This window comes from Dermochelys coriacea, chromosome 3 (assembly GCF_009764565.3).
Source record: "Dermochelys coriacea isolate rDerCor1 chromosome 3, rDerCor1.pri.v4, whole genome shotgun sequence".
Taxonomy (NCBI): domain Eukaryota; kingdom Metazoa; phylum Chordata; order Testudines; family Dermochelyidae; genus Dermochelys; species Dermochelys coriacea.
In genome coordinates, this window is record NC_050070.1 from 29,323,649 (window position 1) to 29,332,606 (window position 8,958).

Below are 8,958 nucleotides of genomic sequence, written 5' to 3' on the forward strand. Positions count from 1 at the left end.
GGTAGTTAAGCACTGGAATAAATTGCCTAGGGAGGTTGTGGAATCTGTATCTGTAGCGGGGTAGTCACCCCGCTTCAGCCCTGAAGGGGTTAAAGCAGTCCTGGAGAGGGCTGCGGCTGGGGAAAAGGAGTTAAAACAGCCAAGCTAGGCTGATTGGAGTAGCAGCCACAGCTGTGGCCAGCTCAATCAGGGCCCAGCTGGCCCTTATAAGAGGGCTGGGGGCCAGGAAAAGAGGAGTCTTGCTCTAGCCCTGGAGTGGGAAGGGCTAGCTGCCTGGAAGCAAGGTGAGTAGGGCAGCTCCAGCTTGCAGGCCTTGATAAAGGCCCAGAAAGGTACTGGGGCTGCAGAGGGGCAGCTTGGGAATAGGCAGAGGCAGCTGGTCCTAATCCCTTGCCACTGATGAGTGGCCATTACACTGCAGTCTGCCCCAGTGCGTGGGGGTTAGATGATGACTGGCAATAGCCACTGAGGCAAAGTGGGTTTAGAGGGTTGGGAGTTTCCCTGGGAGGGGAGATGCAGAGAGTGGGGGTACTGCTGGGGCAGAACCCCAGGGTAAAGGACACTGGGATCCGGGAGGGACATGGGGCTGTGGCAAGCAAGACACTGGCCTGGAGAGGGTGCTCCAAAGGCTGGAAAGAGCTAATTCCTGGGGTGACCAGCAAGAGGTGCTGCAGCGGTGAGTCATCGCCTTGCTACAGTATCATTGGAGATTTTTAAGAGTAGGTTGGACAAATACCTGTCAGGGATGGTCCAAATAATGCTCAGTCCTGCCATGAGTGCAGGTAACTGGACTAGATGACCCCTCGAGGTTCCTTCCAAACTACAATTCTATGATTGCAGTGGGGTACACTAGTCCACAAATCCTTCACAGTGGAAAAATGATTGAGTGTCTTCCAAAAATAGAGAAATATTGGCAGAACAAAATGATGAGAAAGCAAAGATCAGATGATTTAAATATGTGCTGAAAATGACAGACATCTGAAGTCTGTATTCCAAAATGAGTAAACAACTGTTTTAAATGTTCCTTTAGCGGGGCCTGCCAGTAGACAGTCTTACTGATGTCAGTGGACACTGAATCAGGCTCTAGGTGACCTGAAGAAGTAACTGCTGGTATCCTAAATATTAGAAGTCACTAGATACTGAAGTCTCCAGAAATACAGTCTATGAAACCTAACCACTACTTATTATTACTATATGTACCAGACAAGAAACAGTATGTCCATCCATTTAAAACATGTGACTGTCCCAGCCATCAGAGGAAAGAAATGAGTATCTTGAATAGAAATGCTAGTATTCACAAAAACTTTGTCCCGTTTATTATGACTAGATGCTGCATGATCTCTTTAAAAATCTCTGCTATGATGCAAAATTACTGCATTTGACCGTATAGACAGCTATAGCTCTCCTGGTGACCATATCAAGGGAACCTGTTAGAGACTTTAACAGCGGACATTAATAGCCTTATGTGGGATGGATCTGCAACAGATTCAAAGCTCAAAGCCCAACTGGTGGTACCATGTCAGCTCCAAGATTTCTCAGTATTTAAAAGACTTTACTCTCTCCAGGAACCTAAGGATATAATGAAAGAAAGAACTTGACCTATCAATGTTGATCACATATAAAGGATCAGTTTTGCCAACTTCTAGAGATCAAAAATAAGTTGGACCTCCTCACGATATCAAAAATGTCAGATCCCAAAAAACCATGACATTTTAAAATAAGCAAAACATTGTTTTTAATCAGTCTCTTGACCTTTTTAACTCCTCTCTACTTCTCCACCAATGTCTGATATAATTTCAGGTTGAAAAGTCAACCTTTAATGCACACAATGCATGACTCTCTCTGGCATTTGCCTCTCCTCACCCCTGAAGACAGGGGAACTGCCATTCATTTCCTATTACTGTTTGACTCCCCTTCCTTCCCACCACCTTTCTTCCCTTAAGATTCTCCCCTTGCCTGGACCTATCAGCAGCACCTTCCTGATTACCCCCACACACACACTCTGGTGCGCCTGAGGGCTTCTCTCTTTCCCTGGACCCAGCAGCAGCGCCTTCCCGACTTCCATTCTGACTTCACTTTGTCTTCTGCCTGGATCCACAGTGGAGAAGTCCTAAGGCAGCTAGAAGAGGAAAACATTGCAGCTACGTTTGGGGTCCTGGAGACAACAGCAGCTTTACCCCAGATCCTCTCTCTGCTGGACCATATATTGAAGGCAGGGCTCAGTCAGAGCAGGTCTCTATCCTTAGCCCTGAGACTCTCACACAGAGCTCCGCCCACTTTGAAAATTGCAGTATCAGAGGAACTTCTCCTGCAGATGTCAAATCCCATGACATGCCACCAATTTGAAAGAGTTAGCAACACTTTCTTCCCCTGGCTGCTCAGAGGGGGGGCTCCCATTACTGGCTGAGGGAGCTGCCATTATATCCCCTCCATCTCCCACCCCAAAGAGCCCCATCACTGTCCTCTGCACCTCCCTCCCATTCCCCTACAACACTTCTGTCTCCTGCTCCCCCTCACTTTCCCTATCCATTTTTCAGTGTCCCTGCTACTCCTCATTGTCCCATCTAGCCTTCTGAACCATAGAATGGCAGCCACTTTGCCCATTGACTTGGCTTCAATCTCACTGAAAACAGTGGGAGGTGGCAGCAAACTTTTATTAAGGGCAGCTTCACTTCCACATGCAACTAGACCTGCAGTTCTGAAACTGTGGGTCAGGGTTGCCAGGGCTGGTATTAGACTTGCTGAGACCCAGGGACGAAGCCAAAACCCGAGCCTCACCGCTTGGAGTCTGATTTTGGAGTTAAATATATAGAGCCAAATCCAGCACGCCTCACTTAAGCAATAGTCCCAGTGACATCAACAGAAGATTTGTCTGAGTAAAGGCTGCATAAGGGCTGCAGGATTTGGTTCATTTATTTTATCAAAAAAGTAATACTTGGACTTGGTAATGCACTAAATAACATTTTTACTGCTTGGAAAAAAAACTAGTGAGCAACTGTATTAAAAGTATCATTCAAATCTACAGATAATTTACCAGAATCTGCTCCTATTAGAGAGCCCTCTTAGTATTATGACTTGTCCTAAAACTTGGCACATAATTTAACAAGAATAAAATCAAGGGCATAGAAAGTGCATAGTTTCTTAAACAGTGTGACTGTGCAGTATCAAATTTCTCCAGTGATTATGTGGCCTTCGGCAGAGCATCACAGCCATACAGGACACAAATTCATTACTTATTATTGTGAAAAAGTTGCACAATGGTGTTACATTTCTAAATACTAACGTTGTTGGGCCCAAACTTAGGTGCTGAAAACCTTGACTGGGAGTTGAGGGAGGCTCAAAACCTCACAGGACTAGGCACATACAATTGGAAAAATATACCTTTAAATTCCTAGAAATTTTGTAGCTAATGTCTTCTATTCTTTTATTGGCTCAGATTCTGCTTTCATGTCCTTGCAGGCAGAATTTTGCACTGACCCAAACCCCACTCAGCTCAGTGGAGCCCACAATGGCACAAGTGTTCATCTGCAAGACTCCAGTTGCAGGATCAAGGCTATAAAATATAAGACAGTATTAGCTACAATGTCTTTTATTTGTACAATTCTGAGTGTAATGGGGCTTTGATCTTGATTGTGGCCTCATGGAACTACTGGAATGCAAATAAGTAAATGGCATTTAAAGGAAGACCAAGTGACTTTAAGACCAACATTTAGGTTTAGATGTATAGGCTAATAAATGCTAGTAAGAATCTAAAACAGTAGAACACATCAGCATAACAGCTTTTAATATAGTTCTTTTAAAATGTTAATACAGCCATTTTAAATGTAAACATTCTCCTGTAGTACATGCAACCTCAGCACTGTACTACTGCATTAGAACCAACAGTGAAAACAATATTATACAAAACAGGTTAATTTCATTGTCCAAACTAAGAAGCATGGAGTCTAATGCAACAGTAAACATAAACATAGTAAAATGTAAAATGCTTTTGATAATCTAAAAGCGCATGAGTTATACAAGTGAGGGGGGTTTGGGTACAATATATTTTAATTTTCCAATATTTCCTTTAAAGAACATTGGATGAAATTACTGCTTTAAAATTTATTCTAACAGATCATACTTTTTAAATGGAATGACTGCCCCCTGGTGGAGAGAGACAAGGACTCAAAGTAAATAAGCAAACCACTCGCTTTAGGACAAATGGCTGGTATTGCCAGTGTTTTGGGGTACTTTTAGAAGCTGTAGAATGTATTTGTCCTGATACCTTTTTCTGATGGGGTTACAAGTTTGTTGATAAAAGTACAAAAGTAGCTGTAATATCACAGGCTCCTATGAGTCAAAGGAGCATCTCATTAAGTAAACTTAATTTATTGCTTAAAAATTAAGGTAACATTTAACTCAAGATGGCCACCTGGGCTTTAAATTCCCTAACATTCCTTTGCTAGTTCAACCAAAAGATGTGTCAGAGTTAGGCCCCTGAACAGGCCAGATTGCTTGGATTAAGACAGGGAAATCATTCCTCCCCATCCCAGCTTTACCTATACATGATCCTGGAAGAAGCAGCCAGCCCTTGTTACCTTGCCTGCTTGAGCCTGATTGGCTTCTGCTTACTTCTAGCTGCTGGAAGATCAATTCTTCTTGACTCTGCCCGCAGCTGATCCTTGGTGACCTTTCTAGGTAGCTCTTGGAAGACTAAACTCACCGCTTTTTTTTCCCAAAAGGATACCACCTTCAGGTAGGGTGTGCCAAGACAGCAGGGCCTCCAGCAGGGAATAGCAAATGCCTACTACACCTCATCACAAATATATTTTGATTTCTGTAAGGCATTTGACTTGGTATCACATGACATTTTGATTAAGAAACTGGAATGATATAAAATCAACATAGCACATGTTGAATGGAATAAAAACTTGCTAACTGGTAAATCTCAAAATGTAACTTTTAACAGGGAATCATCACTGAGCAGGGGTGTTTTCTAGTGTGGGGGGGGGGGGCTCACAGGAGTCAGTACTTGGTCCTATGCAACTTAATGCCTTTATCGATGACCTGGAAGAAAACATAAAAATCATAGCTGATAAAGTTTGCAGACAACCCAAAGACTGGGAAAGTGGCAAATAATAAAGAGGACAGGTCACTGATACAGGGCAATCTCTTAGTGAACCTGGCACAAGCAAATACAATATGTTTAAATACTTCCAAATGTAAAGTAATACATCTAGGAACAATGAATGTAGGCCATACTTGCAGGATAGGAGACTCTTTCCTAGTGATTCTGAAAAAGACTTTGGGGGGAATAGGAGGTAATATTATCTCTGTATTTGGTTCTTGTGCAACCGCTACTGGTGCAATCCTCTGTCCAATTCTGGTGTCCATAAATCAAGAAGGATGTTGAAAAATTGGAGAGATTCAAAGAATAGGCATGAGCACAATTAAAGAACTGGAAAACATGCCTTATAGTGATGGACTCAAGGAGTCCAATCTCTTTAGCTTAACAAAGAGAAGGTTAAGGGGTAACATGTAAGTATCTACATGGGGAACAGAAATTTTGATAAGACAGCCTATCGGTCTAGGAGACAAAGCTATGACAGGATTCAATAGCTGGAAGCTGAAGCTAGGCAAATTCAGAGTAGAAATACAGCACACATTTTAAACTGTGAGGGTAATTAGCCATAGGAACAAATTTCCAAGGGTTGATATCAGTTCTCCATCATTGGACACTTTAAAATCAAGATTGGATATTTTTCTAAAAGACGTGCTCTAGTGCAGACAATAAAGTTCTCTTTTGCCACAAAGGGCAGGACGAGGCAATGAGTTCAAACTACAGCACAGCAGATTTAGATTAAATCTCAGGAAAAACTGTACAAAGAGTAGGACAATGGAACAGACTGCCTCAGGAGGTTGTGGAAACTTCTTCACTGGAGGCTTTCAAAATGAGGCTGGATAGCCATCTGTCTTGGATGGTTTAGATACAACAAATTCTGAATCTTGGCAAGGGGTATACTAAATGACCCTTGGTGTCCCTTTTAACTCTGAGTCTCTAACTCAGGGTTGTCCTATGGCCTGTGTCATGCAGGAGGCGAGGCTAGACTAGATCACAATGTTCCCTTCTGACCTAATAACCTATGAAATTATGAATGCCTGCCAGTCAATCATCTAATGGTGTCCCCTCAGTATCTCAGGTCTAGTTTTAAAACAAACATGCAAAGCCCTTCTATTGGACATTCACCTATAATGCCCCAACATTTAGTATGCCCCCAGCCATCTACCCCAATTGGAGAGTGTCAGTCCCATTCTGGCAGGTGTGCAAGCATGTTTACAGAGGTATTTAAAGAAGGAGAGGATAGAGGTTTTGGTGTTCAAGGGGAAAAAGATCTTTTGGTGTTCCCTAGCTAAGTTGTGGCAGACAGGGAGATAACTGAAGAATGCTAGGGAATAAGGGTATCACCACATAGCTCAATCGGCCTAAAGCAGCTCATGCACTGTGATGCTGTATAGAAGGCATGATACATTAGTGTATAGCTGGTTATCATCATTATGGAACAATTGCACTAAGTCTGATACAAACTGTCATGTAAGTATCAACAAGTTATAATTAAGGTTAAGACTTTGTCATGGTTATTTTTAGTAAAAGTCAGACAGGTCCAGGCAATAAACAAAAATTCAGGGGAGCCTGGAACCGGTCTGTGACTTTCACTAAAAGTAACTTGGGGGTCAGGGCTAGATGTGAGGGAGGAATGACAGCTGGGATTCCATGAGGGGGACTTACAGGTCGAGCCCCTCACCTCCACCCCCGCCCTGGGGATGAGCACAGCTCTCACTCTGGAACTGGCCACAGCTGCAGGGTAAGGGGCACACAGTCCTGACTCCAACCCTAACCACAGGTGCACAGCCCTGGCCAAAGCCAGGGGGCGGTGGGCACAGCCCTTGGAAGCTGCAGAGCAGGGGCATAGGGCCCCGCTGCAGCCCCTGCCACAAACTGCAGGGCAGGGGCACACAGACCTGGCTTCAGCCCCCGCCACAAGCTGCAGGGCAAGGACACATGGTCTGGGTCCAGCCCCAGCTGTGGGACAGGAGAGCACTGCCCCAGCTCCAACTGCAGGGCAGGGGTGCATAGTCCCGCCTGTAGCCCTGGCTTCAGCCGCTGACAGCTGAAGCCAAAGAAGTCACGGAGGTCTGGTAAAGTCACAGAATCTGACTGCCATGACCTCTGACTAACTCATAGCCTTAGTTATGATTTGCTAAGTATGATGATATTTACATGCACCATCTTTGTATCTGAAGTTATGAAAATTGGCTATGTATTTGTATCTCAAACAGGTGTTATGTTCCTGGGTAATACCCACCAGACAGATTTACATCAGGATTAGACAGCCATGAGTTGATGGGCCATTGAAGACCCTAAACACATCCAATGAGCTTTTCCTGGAGATGTTTCACAAAGCACTCAGGCCCAGTGACTCATCATGGCATGTAAGGACACATGAAGAGGATATGGGACCTAAGACTCCTTCCATGCACCTGGGCTGAAGGTATAAGGGGAGACTGTGACATCACTACTTGGTCTTTATCATCTGCTTCACATCTGTGGACTGCATTTCTAATGAAGCTTTGAACAAAGGGACTGAATGACCCCCACAACCAGTCTGAGCAATCCAGAGACACACTTTTACAAGCTAGCAGATTTGCATCACGGTTATGATCCTTACCTGCAATCTCTGAAAATCAACTGTAATGTATATGGTCTTTTAACCATTCAATAACTTCTTTTCTTTTTATATTAAATCTTTAGTTACTAAAGGATTGACTCCAAGTGTAATTTTGGGGGGTGGGGGGGTAAGATCTGAATTATGTATTGACCTGGTGAAATGGCTGGTCCTTTGGGTTTGGAAGAACTCTACGTATGATCTAGTTTTCAGTAATCTCCTAATTATGAAGTCCAGTTGTCTGTGTGGCGAGCTAGGGGCTGGAATGCCTAAAGAGACTGCATTTATGACTACTTAGAATCATAGAATCATAGAATATCAGGGTTGGAAGGGACCCCAGAAGGTCATCTAGTCCAACCCCCTGCTCAAAGCAGGACCAAGTCCCAGTTAAATCATCCCAGCCAGGGCTTTGTCAAGCCTGACCTTAAAAACCTCTAAGGAAGGAGATTCTACCACCTCCCTAGGTAACGCATTCCAGTGTTTCACCACCCTCTTAGTGAAAAAGTTTTTCCTAATATCCAATCTAAACCTCCCCCATTGCAACTTGAGACCATTACTCCTCGTTCTGTCATCTGCTACCATTGAGAACAGTCTAGAGCCATCCTCTTTGAAACCCCCTTTCAGGTAGTTGAAAGCAGCTATCAAATCCCCCCTCATTCTTCTCTTCTGCAGACTAAACAATCCCAGCTCCCTCAGCCTCTCCTCATAAGTCATGTGCTCTAGACCCCTAATCATTTTCGTTGCCCTTCGTTGCACTCTTTCCAATTTATCCACATCCTTCCTGTAGTGTGGGGCCCAAAACTGGACACAGTACTCCAGATGAGGCCTCACCAGTGTCGAATAGAGGGGAACGATCACGTCCCTCGATCTGCTCGCTATGCCCCTACTTATACATCCCAAAATGCCATTGGCCTTCTTGGCAACAAGGGCACACTGCTGACTCATATCCAGCTTCTCGTCCACTGTCACCCCTAGGTCCTTTTCCGCAGAACTGCTGCCGAGCCATTCGGTCCCTAGTCTGTAGCGGTGCATTGGATTCTTCCATCCTAAGTGCAGGACCCTGCACTTATCCTTATTGAACCTCATTAGATTTCTTTTGGCCCAATCTTCCAATTTGTCTAGGTCCTTCTGTATCCTATCCCTCCCCTCCAGCGTATCTACCACTCCTCCCAGTTTAGTATCATCCGCAAATTTGCTGAGAGTGCAATCCACACCATCCTCCAGATCATTTATGAAGATATTGAACAAAACGGGC

At 44.2% G+C, this 8,958-nt stretch overlaps 1 long non-coding RNA gene across 1 annotated transcript; it reads left to right on the forward strand.

Annotated features, from left to right (window-relative positions):
* The first annotated feature begins 231 nt into the window (after positions 1 to 231).
* On the forward strand, positions 232 to 7,798 carry LOC119853792. The gene is made up of 2 exons (XR_005292217.1): positions 232 to 284; positions 7,318 to 7,798. It is a non-coding gene; the product is annotated as an uncharacterized LOC119853792 (long non-coding RNA).
* The last annotated feature ends 1,160 nt before the right edge of the window (positions 7,799 to 8,958 follow it).